The sequence below is a fragment of the Pseudophryne corroboree genome, chromosome 8, assembly GCF_028390025.1.
Source record: "Pseudophryne corroboree isolate aPseCor3 chromosome 8, aPseCor3.hap2, whole genome shotgun sequence".
In the NCBI taxonomy this organism is placed as follows: Eukaryota; Metazoa; Chordata; class Amphibia; order Anura; family Myobatrachidae; genus Pseudophryne; species Pseudophryne corroboree.
In genome coordinates, this window is record NC_086451.1 from 121,961,779 (window position 1) to 121,975,641 (window position 13,863).

At 41.2% G+C, this 13,863-nt stretch overlaps 1 protein-coding gene across 1 annotated transcript in view; it reads left to right on the forward strand.

Moving 5' to 3' along the window:
- Positions 1-13,863, forward strand: part of ASTN2 (astrotactin 2) — a 1,124,462-nt gene that overhangs the window by 580,034 nt on the left and 530,565 nt on the right. The window lies entirely within an intron of this gene.

Consider the following 13,863-nt stretch of genomic DNA (forward strand, 5'->3'; position numbering starts at 1 on the left):
TCTAAGAAGGGGTGAACATTGATGAGTAGATTTCAATGCTTGGATAAAAAATTCATTTTGGAAACTTTTTTTGTTAATTACGGGATTCCTTTCATTTTTCCATTCCTATATTTCAGTTGAATATGTAAATTATACTTGGCTATGTGACAGGGTTTTTTTCTTTCTTCCAGTTAGCAATGTTTTTAACTAGTTGCTACACAGCATGAGCATCCTCCCTCACATTACATAAGTGTTTTTTCTTTATAAAATGCAAACAGCACGCACAGTGGTGTAGCAAGGTGCTATGGCCTCTGCTCAGAAGCCCCCTGTATCTCTGTTTGTACAAAAAAAGGTGCTGCTAAGGGTAGTTACGAAATTTCCATTAGGCATGTGAGCAGGGGCGTCTCTAGAGAGGAGGGGACCCGTGTGCAGACTCCGTGTGTGGGCCCCCTCCTCTCCCGTAGCTGTTGTGCCGCTGATAGCGCTCTGAGCACTGTAGACTCTGGCACAGTGCAGTGTGGGCTCCCCCTGGACTCAGGGGCCCGTATGCGCCGCACACACTGCACCCATTATAGAAATGCCAATGCATGTGAGGCCGTACTTGTTGGGGGCGGCACTTGGATGCTTGTGTTGGTACTGTCCGCTCACAATGGGGTTAATTCAGACCTGATCATAGCAGCAAATTTGTTAGCAGTTGGGCAAAACCATGTGCACTGCAGGTGGGGCAGATATAACATGTGCAGGGTTAGATTTGGGTGTGTTATATGTTTCTGTGCAGGGTAAATACTGGCTGCTTTATTTCTACACTGCAATTTAGATTTCAGTTTGAACACACCCCACCCAAATCTAACTCTCTCTGCACATGTTATATCTGCCCACCCTGCAGTGCACATGGTTTTGCCCAATTGCTAACAAAAATCCTGCTGCGATCAACTCAGAATTACCCCCAATGTACCAGTAACTACAAAATATTTACACTGTACTGTACCATATGTCATCTTGAATGGAATATAAATGGGTACACATACCTCCTCTGTAAGCTTACTTAGTAAATATGTATACATAATTTAAAATTTCATAGTTAGTGGCTTTTTTATTATTCTATTAAAGTGGCTATAATCAAAAGAGGGCTTATCATCAATCAATAAAAATAAAAAAATTAGGAAGCTGGAGGATGGTCATTATTGTTGTGCCTAGGGGCGCCCTCACCCCTAAATCTGCCACTGGTCATCTGCTTAGCCAGTAGGGAAGTAAGTGGGATGTGGTCAAGATGCCAGAATACTGACAATGGAATCCCAACACCCTTCAGAATCCCAATGTCGGAACTCCGAATGGGCCAGGATACAGACACCAGAATCACAACAGCTGGTATCCTGAATGTAAGTATAGCTGCACAGTTAGGTTTAGGACCGGATGAGGAAGGTTAGGTTTAGGCATCAGGTGGAGTTAGGCTGAGGGAGGGTAGGTTAGGGTTAGTCACCCCAGGGGGAGGTTAGGGTCAGGATGTGGGGGTGGAAGGGTCAGGTTTAGGCAGCGGGGATGGGGTGTTAGGTTTAGGCACTGCCGGGGGATGGTTAGGCACTAAGGGGGGCTATTAGGGTTAGGCTGCTGGTAGGGAGGGTTAAGGTGGTGGGAAGAGGGTAGAACACCCTTTACTCACCCCTATTGGTATTTTAAACTTCGGGATCCCAGCGTTGGTATTTCGAGTACTGGGATCCCATGCGCCGGCATAACATACTGATTCCAAATAAGTCAATATTTCAGGATCCAGCGCATGCGCAAAGTACCAAACATCGGTACCTGCACTTTTGTCACAGTAGTGTTGGAAACTGAATCAGACCCTTTGTGCTAAATTTACTATGTACTGCTGTTCAAAGCTAATGTGACTACAGTGGTTTAAGCCTTATATTCAGTGCAAAACCAGGTGTGTTTTGCATTGAAAATAATAGTCCCTTTAAATCTAGTGGCACAAATGTTGATTGTGATTATTGCTTTGTCATTACTCCAATTTTCCAGATTATACATACTATACATTCTATACATTTCCATAATAAAATCTGCATTTAAAAATTATATTTAATTTTTTTAATGAAATGGCAAAAAGTATAGCAATAATATGGTATCCTAACAATACATACCATTTTGAAACATAGATAACCTAGTGTTTCAAATTACCTGTGTTTAATGATGCCATAATCTCGCAGGGTGCATAGGGAGATATGTTATTGGCAGATGGTCAAATATAACTACTAAGGGGGCATATTGTTTCAGAGTGTGTGGGTGCCATGATTAGGAGAGATCAGGCATGTTAAGTGCTCTCTTCCATTCACCAGCTCTACAGGTATTTCTACAGGTGATAAAGAGACGATGGGGGTAATTCAGAGTTGATCACAGCAGAAAATTTGTTAGCAGTTGGGCAAAACCATGTGCCTAATTCAGACATGATCACTAGGGTGCGTTTTTTGCATCCCTGCGATCAGGTAGTTGCCGCCTACAGGGGGAGGGGGAAATCGCTGTGCAGGGGTGCGATCGCATGTCCAGGAGAGCTGCACAAACAGAAGTTACTTACTCTTCCAGTGCGATGATCGGGGCCCGGAGCTGACGTCAGAAACCCTCCCTCCAAACGTCTGGTCCCTCCTGCGTTTCTCTGGACACTCCTTAAAAACGGTCAGTTGCCACCCACAAACGGCCTCTTTCTGTCAGTCCCCTTGCGATCACCTGCACAATCGCTTTTCTCGCACACTCGGTCGATGCCTGCCGGTCCCCGTTGCTGTGGACTGACGCGCCTGCGAATTGTGGTGCATGCGCATGCGCAGTTCAGACCTGATCGCAGGCTGTACGAAAACGCAACCTGGCAATCAGGTCTGAATTAGGCCCCATGTGCACTGTAGGTGTGGCAGATATAATGTGCATAGAGAGTTAGATTTTGGTGGGTTATTTTGTTTCTGTGCAGGGTAAATACGGTCTGCTTTATTTTTACACTGCAAATTAGATTTCAGTTTGAACACATGCCACCCAAATCTAACTCTCTCTGCACGTTATATCTTACCCCCCTGCAGTGCACATGGTTTTGCCGAGCTGCTAACAAATTTGCTGCTGCGATCAACTCTGAATTACCCCCAATAACCACTGAGCAGCCACATCAAATGAGGCTTCTCATGAATTTATTGAAGTCAGGATGGGGGAAATGATTTCTGCAGTGCATTGAACCTCCCCAGTGATCAAACATGAACAACAGAGAATAACTTCTCAGGGTTCACATCATTAAAAAGATGGTACCCCTGATGCCGTGAACTCCAGACTTTTGCAGATAGACTACTTTTATTTATAGATGTGCGGTTTCGTTTTCCTGAAATATGAACACGTCAGAACTTAGGGGTTTCGAGTTGACACGAGTCCCAGTTCGGAATAACTTTGAGTTCTGAGGTAGCAGCAGTCAGTTCGGAACTTCAATTTAAAAACTGAACTCAGGTTTTGGACTGCATGTTAAAAGGTTGAAATTACACGATCTTAGCTGTATTACTGATTTTTTTTATAATAATAATAATAATAATTATGATTAATAATAATAATGTTTATTGATTTTTATTGATTTTAAAGGGATACAAAACCGAATAAAAAAACTGAATCCAAACCAAAAAACTTTGGCCAAAACCAAAATATGATGATGAATTAGAACCAAAACCCAAACATGGGGTTTTCATGCTCTCTTCCACATTTTCTGGCTTTCAACAATGTCTGCAGACAAGGAGGGTAATTCAGAGTTGATCGCAGCAACAAATTTGTTAGCAGTTGGGCAAAACCATGTGCACTGCAGGTGTGGCAGATATAACATTTGCAAAGAGTGTTAGATGTAGGTGGGTTATTTTGTTTCTGTGCAGAGTAACTACTGCCTGCTTTATTTTTACACTGCAATTTAGATTTCAGTTTGAACACACCCCACCCAAATCTAACTCTCTCTGCACATGTTATATCTGCCCCCCCTGCAGTGCACATGGTTTTGCCCAACTGCTAACAAATTTGCTGCTGCAATCAACTCTGAATTAGGCCCAAGAAGTAGTCATTAAAATGGGGATGTTCAGCGCACACCTAGGGCCAAATGTAATAGAGTGAGAGTTTCAGAAAGTGAGAGATTTGGTAAGGTTTTTCAGGGGTTTTTTTTAAAGTGGCAATCGATTACACTGCAAACCCAGGTTGATCTTGCTGTGTAAATGATTGCCACTTAAAAAAACTGCAAAACCTTACCAAATCTCTCACTTTGTGAAACTCTCACTCTGTTACATTTGGCCCCTAGTGCCTATAATATGTCAGTGAATGATTGTATATACTTAAAAGTTGTTCCTGTTAAATAAGCAAGCAGGAATAAAACTGATCACAATGATATAGTAAAACAGAGAATGTTTATTAAAATAGAGAGCAAAATAAATATATATATATATATATATATATATATATATATATATATATAGCAACAGCAAGTGGATGGTACGGCACTCCAAACGTCTGAATAAATCAATCTTAAACCAGCATAGGGAACGACAACGTTTCAGTGCTTTTATTGTAGCACTTTCGTCAGGTCAGCATACAGATAAGTGAACAAACATACCTTTATAGCAGCCATAGATCCCCCAGTGACTGGCGTCTTCCGGAAGGCGGATCAGTCACTGGGGGATCTATGGCTGCTATAAAGATGCTTGGAGTGCCGTACCATCCACTTGCTGTTGCTGTCACTTCCCTGTTCAGGCACCCAGCGCATAAATATCACTGACGGGAGAGCCGGACCACCAACTGTATGTATATATATATATATATATATATATATATATATATATATACTCATGCAATGTAGTTTATACTATGTGTGTTTGTATAGCTAACACCGATATACAACAACTGATATACAACGTACATACAAACATAAATGTCCACCAAGGTCAATACTGTGGGTACACTCACAGCGTTTTACCACACCAGGATATGGTATTAAATTTCCTTTGCAACATAGATTTAAAAGTACTTTCCATTGCAGTTGATAATCTTTGCAGAGCGTCTAATATAGTTAAAGTGCAGTCAGCAGTGTGCGGGGTAGTTTAAAGCTTATTGCCTACCTCTGGTGCTCAGTGCTCGATTTCTGAGTAGTCCATGCAGGAACATCCACTAACACTTACTGTGCCCCTTTGGCGGTATAGTGGTGTTTGAATTGTGGTCTGCCAGCAGACTCCCATCTTTGTTAAGGGCGGACGTGATCTGACGCTGCCACGGCCATAAGTACAGTGGTGTACTGTCTATCGATTATCCAGCCATCCTGACGAAGCCTTGCAGTAGGTGAAACGCGTAGATAGCGGAAACATCGATACCTAACTGTTAATAGGTCTGAGGCATAATGCATCTAGAAATACTTATCTTCCAAATGCAATAATTTTTCTTTTTCACAATATCAAAAACTTAGGTCTTGTATGTATCAACATTAGTGATGAGTGGGTTCGGTTTCTCAGAATCTGAACCCCCCCGAACTTCACCCATTTTACACGGTTCCGAGGCAGACTCGGATCTTCCCCCCTTGCTCGGTTAACCCAAGCGCACCCGAACATCATCATCCTGCTGTCGGATTCTCGCGAGATTCGTATTCTATTTAAGGAGCCGCGCGTCGCCGACATTTTCACTCGTGCATTGGAGATGATAGGAAGAGGACGTGCAGCGTTCTCTCAGTTTCTGTGTTCAGTGTGCTGCAAATATCTGTTCTCAGTGTGCTGCAAATATCTGTGCTTAGTGTGCTTGCAAATATCTGTGCTCAGTGTGCTTAAAATATCTACGTTCTCTGCCTGAAAAACGCTCCATATCTGTACTGCATTGTAGTATAGGAGGAGAGTGCAGAATTTTGCTGACCAGTGACCACCAGTATTATATAGCAGTACGGTACAGTAGTCCACTGCTCTACCTACCTCTGTGTCGTCAAGTATACTATCCATCCATACCTGTGGTGCATTTTAGTTGTGCGCAGTATTATATAGTAGGAGGACAGTGAGGATTTTGCTGACCACCAGTATATAATATATAGCAGTACGGTACAGTAGTCCACTGCTCTACCTACCTCTGTGTCGTCAAGTATACTATCCATCCATACCTGTGGTGCATTTTAGTTGTGTGCAGTATTATATAGTAGGAGGACAGTGAGGATTTTGCTGACCACCAGTATATAATATATAGCAGTACGGTACAGTAGTCCACTGCTCTACCTACCTCTGTGTCGTCAAGTATTATATCCATCCATACCTGTGGTGCATTTTAGTTGTGCGCAGTATTATATAGTAGGAGGACAGTGCATAATTTTGCTGACCACCAGTATATAATATATAGCAGTACGGTAGAGTAGTCCACTGCTCTACCTACCTCTGTGTCGTCAAGTATACTATCCATCCATACCTGTGGTGCATTTTAGTTGTGTGCAGTATTATATATTAGGAGGAGAGTGCATAATTTTGCTGACCACCAGTATATAATATATAGCAGTACGGTACAGTAGTCCACTGCTCTACCTACCTCTGTCTCATCAAGTATACTATCCATCCATACCTGTGGTACATTTTAGTTGTGCGCAGTATTATATAGTAGGAGGACAGTGCAGAATTTTGCTGACCACCAGTATATAATATATAGCAGTGTTGTAGAGTAGTCCACTGCTCTACCTACCTCTGTGTCGTCAAGTATACTATCCATCCATACCTGTGGTGCATTTTAGTTATGCGCAGTATTTATATAGTAGGAGGACAGTGTAGATTTTTGCTGACCACCAGTATATAATATATAGCAGTACGGTAGAGTAGTCCACTGCTCTACCTACCTCTGTGTCGTCAAGTATACTATCCATCCATACCTGTGGTGCATTTTAGTTGTGCGCAGTATTATATAGTAGGAGGACAGTGCAGAATTTTGCTGACCACCAGTATATAATATATAGCAGTACGGTACAGTAGTCCACTGCTCTACCTACCTATGTGTCGTCAAGTATACTATCCATCCATACCTGTGGTGCATTTTAGTTGTGCGCAGTATTATATAGTAGGAGGACAGTGCAGAATTTTGCTGACCACTAGTATATATATAGCAGTACGGTACAGTAGTCCATTGCTCTACCTTTGTGTCGTCAAGTATACTACAAAAGTTCAGTAAAATGACCCAAAAATCAAATTTAAAAGCAACTGATGAGAAGCGTAAACTTGCCAATATGCCATTTACGACACGGAGTGGCAAGGAACGGCTGAGGCCCTGGCCTATGTTCATGGCTAGTGGTTCAGATTCACATGAGGATGGAAGCACTCATCCTCTCGCTAGAAAACTGCAGTGCCACTCCTAGGTGAGCCAGGTGTTTGTGTCGGCCACTTGGGTCACTTAGCTTAGCCATCCAGCGACCTTGGTGCACCTTTTTTTTTTTCTTTGCATCATGTGCTGTTTGGGGACTATTTTTTAAATTGGCCATCCTGTCTGACACTGCAGTGCCACTCCTAGATGGGCCAGGTGTTTGTGTCGGCCACTTGGGTCGCTTAGCTTAGCCATCCAGCGAACTTGGTGCCCCTCTTTTTTTCTTTGCATCATGTGCTGTTTGGGGACTATTTTAAATCGGCCATCCTGTCTGACACTGCAGTGCCACTCCTAGATGGGCCAGGTGTTTGTGTCGGCCACTTGGGTCGCTTAGCTTCGTCATCCAGCGACCTTGGTGCAAATTTTAGGACTAAAAATAATATTGTGACGTGTGAGGTGTTCAGAATAGACTGGAAATGAGTGGAAATTATGGTTATTGAGGTTAATAATACTATGGGATCAAAATGACCCCCAAATTCTATGATTTAAGCTGTTTTTGAGGGTTTTTTGTAAAAAAAAACACCCGAATCCAAAACACACCCGAATCCGACAAAAAAATTTCAGGGAGGTTTTGCCAAAACGCGTCTGAATCCAAAACACTGCCGCGTAACCGAATCCAAAACCAAAACACAAAACCCAAAAAATTTCCGGTGCACATCACTACATACAATGACCACACTACTATGCAGCTGTCATAAAATAACAAGCACCTTCAAAACTACTCCAACAGAAAACTACACAAACATGTCAAGGCAATTGTATTCATTTAACCCCTTAGGGGATAATGTCTGTAGCTGGTAAATCCACCTTGCTTCTTTCTTTAACAGAAGAAGCCCTCTGTCACCCCCTTTTTTCAGGGGGGGCACCCAATCAATTATCATAGACTTCAAAGTAGATAACTGGTGATGCATTTCAAAAAAGTTTGCTGCCACTGGTTTATCCGTCACTCCTTTTTCAAATGCTAGTTTAATGTCTGACCGATGCTGTGTCATCCTACCCCTAAATGTATTGGTTGTCTTGCCCACATACATGAGCACACAGGGGCATATGAGAAAATAGATGACATGGTCCATAAGACACGTTAGGTGATACCTTAGGATGATACCTTAGGAAAACTCGCTTTTCACTCTGTGGATGGGGAAAAGATTGTCCCACAAGCAAGGAACGACATGTTATACATCCCAAACAGCGAAAGCAACCCTTCTTAGTGCCCAGCCAGCTATCCTTGTGTCTGGGCTTAGTTTGACTGCTTGTCCTGTATAAAAGATCTTTCAGGTTTAGTCCCCTTCTAACACTCAGTAGTGGTGGAGTTCTCTCTGCTACACCCAAGTTTCCATCTGAAGCCACAATGGACCAATGCCTTTTAATCGAGCGCTGAACTGTCCTTAGACTGGTGTCACATCTAACACCCAGGATCATCCTTTCCAGACATTTTCGTTCTGCCACACTCTTGGCCTTGGACAAAAACAATCTTTGTGCCCTGGTGAGGCAGTTATCAATTATGCTTGGTTTATAACCTCTATCAAGGAATCTCTGCTTGGTCTCAACTAGTTGTTTTTTTTTTGGCAGCACACTTTTTTGAAATGCATCACCAGCTATTTACTATGAAGTCTTAGACAATTGATTGGGTGCCCCCCCTGAAAAGAGGGGGTGACAGAGGACTTATTCTGTTAAAGAAAGAAGCAAGGTGGATTCATCAGTGACAGACGTTATCCCCTAAGGGGTTAAATGAATACAATTGCCTTAATATTTTTGTGTAGTTTTCTGCGGGAGTAGTTTTGAAGGTGCTTGTTATTTTATGACAGCTGCATAGTAGTGTGGTCATTGTATGTTGATACATACAAGACCTAAGTTTTTGAAATTGTGAAAAAGAAAAATTATTGCATTTGGAAGATGAGAATTTCTAGATGCATTATGCCTCAGACCTATTAATAGTTAGGATTGTTTTGTTTTGCTTTGTTTTGTTATGTTTTTAAATGTGTTGTTTTAATACTATTTGTTTATGTGGGTTTCCTGGTTACCCTTATGTGCTAATCCAATGATACTAACTGAAGTGATATTGGCTAATAAGGTTCCATGCTATATGTTTCCCCAGGAGCAGGGATGAAATATAGAGCAGCATGCTATGTGAGCGCTTCCTGCGGCACTTCCGGCCGGTGAAACGCACTCATGGCTGACTTCCGGGTAGGTGGAACGCATACCGGAAGTCGAGCGGCGTTGTAAGTGTATGCAAAGATCTTCTTCTTTTTTTTGAGCCAGGCACCCTTTGTTGATTTTGTATTGGGAGTTATGGAGGATGTTCCTCTGCACTTGGTGGAGGTTTGTGATATGTTTTGTGTGCCGGTGGGTAAATCACCTGCACAAGGGGGGGAGTTAATTGAAATATTTGGCAAGGTATATAAGGGGATCCAGTGCAGCTCACAGTGTGTCTCTATCTGTCTGTTTGAATATGCTTAAGAAAAATATATGAAAACGGCGCTGTATATGGGAATAAGCTGCTTAGTTTAAAAATGGTACTAATAAAACATGTAACAAGCGCTATAGATATCTTTAAATGTATAGGTCTAAATATATATATATATATATGACTGTATGGTCATATATAAAATATATACGGAGAGTGACACCTGTGAAGAAAAAAGTATGATTATTGTGCGGTATGTTTACAACTCCTTTATGGAGTATATGAGTTGAGCTCAGTCCGTTCCAAGTTCACAATGTATTTGTGAATGCCCTAACTGTCCCTACCTCCTAGTTGGTCCCATGCATCAATTGGGAAAGTGATGTTGATAATCCATCTTCTCCGCTCCGCTGCATCCAGCGGTGATGGTTCGCGGCTTGATGTCGGGTCGCGACTTGATGTCACTCTGCAGCTAGGCGTCGGAAAGTTCGGTCCGGAAAGGCCTAGAGGCATAAAGCTACAGGACACTACCATCTTTCCGGCCTGAACTTCCCGACGCCTAGCCGCAGTGTGACGTCATAGAGCCGCGACCCGACATCAAGCTGTGAACCATCACCGCTGGACGCAGCGGAGCGGAGAAGAAGGATTATCAACATCACCTTCCCAATTGATGCATGGGACCAACTAGGAGGTAGGGACAGTTAGGGCATTCACAAATACATTGTGAACTTGGAACGGACTGAGCTCAACTCATATACTTCATAAAGGAGTTGTAAACATACCACACAATAATCATAATTTTTTCTTCACAGGTGCCACTCTCCGTATATAGAGGTTGCCATAGCACCCAGTTTCAACGGTTGTCATAACAACCGTATGGCGCTGTTAATAACAGCTTTGTCTTATAAGTTGCTATAATTCCCTATAATGACGGTCGCCATAAAAACAGGGCAGTACATTTAATGACAGCCGGGTGAAACGAGGAAAGTGCTTTTTATTATGCACTTTACCTTGCATCAAGTAATAATAGTTGCCATAACCACTGGATAACACAAATTCATCAGCTATACGACTCTAATACAAACATCTATAAGACCCTATATTCAGCTTGATCTAAACCCAAACCTTTCTTATCATAAGGGCCCCTCATCAATAGGACTATCATCTATATTAGGCCCCTATACTATTAACTACTCAAAAGTTCAATACTTCCATATTTACAGGCAGCAGATGACACTCGTAATACCATATTATACCCATATACAAATACATATATAAGTTTAACAATAAGCCTGCATTAGCATATTCTCATATTTATACAGACAGCCGATAGCACTCATAATACCATATTTTACCCATATAAAATTACATATATAAACTTGACTATAAGCCTGTATTAGCATATTCTCATATTCACACAGGAAATAATTCAGATAAAAGAGGCAATGTCAATCCCTTCGTTTAAACCAGAGGGCGTTAATGAGTTAATTGTATATATCCAAAAACTGTCTCGTTTTGAAAGAAGTAATTCCCTACTACCCCCTCTTTTAGGTTCCTTGACAAATTCCAATACAGTAAAGTTGAAATTGGTAGTCAAAACTTCAGATTTGTGCTTATCAGCATAATGCCTCGGTAAACTGTGTGTCCTTACTTTATTTTTAATATTGCGCATGTGTTCTTGTATTCTTATTTTCAATTGCCTCTTAGTTTTCCCTATATAAATTAAACCACAACTACAGGATATTTTATATATAACGAAACTACTAGTACAAGTGACTGCTTCATCTAGCGAGTAACGTCTACCCGTATCCAGTTTAAAATCAAATTTAGTATGGTCCATATATTTGCAGCATATACATTTCTGGCAAGGAAAACAACCCGATTTCTTGTCTACCAAGAAATTCTTCTTCTCTAAATTAAGTGTCTTATTTTTTTGCTGAAATCTGCTTGGAGCAAGTATACTTTTGAGATTGGTGGATCTCCGAAAAATCACCTGTGGTTTTGCTGGCAGATGAGGACCAAGTATAGGGTCTTTCTTAAGTATTCTCCAATGACGATCAAGGACTTTTCTAATTAAGTAATTTTCTTTATTATACTGTGTTAGAAACGGTCTATTAAGCATCTTTTTCTCTATCCTGGGTTTCGGAGCAAGAAGATCCGAGTTCTCTCTAATAGAAGCTTTTTCTCTAGCTTCCTCAATGAGACGAGGATCATACCCTCTCTGTAAGAAACGATCGGCAAGTACCTGGGATTGGAACCAATAATCATGTAAATGACTGCAATTGCGTCGAACTCTTAAAAACTGGGAATATGGAACACTTTTTTTCCACATAGGATGGTGGCAACTTGAGAATGGGATATAACTATTAGCGTCTACTGACTTAAAATGAGTTTTAGACAATATATGTTCCCCTGGTATACCTTTTTACTCCAGGTCCAAGTACTCAATCTGAATAGGATCTTCTGAATGTGTGAAACAGAGATTGCTGTCATTATCATTAATATACAGAATAAACTCAGGGATTAACCCTGGGTTCCCTTGCCATATAATCAAGATGTCATCTATATAGCGTTTATACAGAACTATATTCTCCTCAAATTTCGAACCGTAGATGTAACTCATAAAAATATTGGCATACGAGGGGGCAACCTTTGTCCCCATCGCCGTCCTCTGGGTCTGCAGATAGAACTTTCCGTTATATTCGAAGAAATTATGTTCTAATATAAACCTTATGCAGTTCAAAAGAAAGACTACCTCTTTTTCCTCCATTGCAAGATTTGTAACTAAGGCGTTCTGTGCCGCTTCCATTCCTTTAGAATTTAGAGAAGAAGAATTTCTTGGTAGACAAGAAATCGGGTTGTTTTCCTTGCCAGAAATGTATATGCTGCAAATATATGGACCATACTAAGTTGGATTTTAAACTGGATACGGGGAGACGTTACTCGCTAGATGAAGCAGTCACTTGTACTAGTAGTTTCGTTATATATAAAATATCCTGTAGTTGTGGTTTAATTTATATAGGGAAAACTAAGAGGCAATTGAAAATAAGAATACAAGAACACATGCGCAATATTAAAAATAAAGTAAGGACACACAGTTTACCAAGGCATTATGCTGATAAGCACAAATCTGAAGTTTTGACTACCAATTTCAACTTTACTGTATTGGAATTTGTCAAGGAACCTAAAAGAGGGGGTAGTAGGGAATTACTTCTTTCAAAACGAGAAAGGTTTTGGCTATATACAATTAACTCATTAATGCCCTCTGGTTTAAACGAAGGGATTGACATTGCCTCGTTTATCTGAATTATTTCCTGTGTGAATATGAGAATATGCTAATACAGGCTTATAGTCAAGTTTATATATGTCATTTTATATGGGTAAAATATGGTATTATGAGTGCTATCGGCTGTCTGTATAAATATGAGAATATGCTAATGCAGGCTTATTGTTAAATTTATATATGTATTTGTATATGGGTATAATATGGTATTACGAGTGTCATCTGCTGCCTGTAAATATGGAAGTATTGAACTTTTGAGTAGTTAATAGTATAGGGGCCTAATATAGATGATAGTCCTATTGATGAGGGGCCCTTATGATAAGAAAGGTTTGGGTTTAGATCAAGCTGAATATAGGGTCTTATAGATGTTTGTATTAGAGTCGTATAGCTGATGAATTTGTGTTATCCAGTGGTTATGGCAACTATTATTACTTGATGCAAGGTAAAGTGCATAATAAAAAGCACTTTCCTCGTTTCACCCGGCTGTCATTAATGTACTGCCCGGTTGTTATGGCGACCGTCATTATAGGGAATTATAGCAACTTATAAGACGAAGCTGTTATTAACAGCGCCGTACGGTTGTTATGACAACCGTTGAAACTGGGTGCTATGGCAACCTCTATGACGCAGTGGGGTGCGCTCTCCCCCCCCCCCCGTTGTAGTGGACGTCCGCCTCTGTGGCGTACGTCCGCTTCCGCCCCCGCCAGCCAGGAAGTGACGGCGATGGAACGCATTGCCTGGAAGTATATACCCGGCCGTGGAACGCATGTTGAGTACATGCGTTTCCACGCGGGTATTATACTTAATATCCAACTGGAAAGCGCCTGGTGTATATTATTAC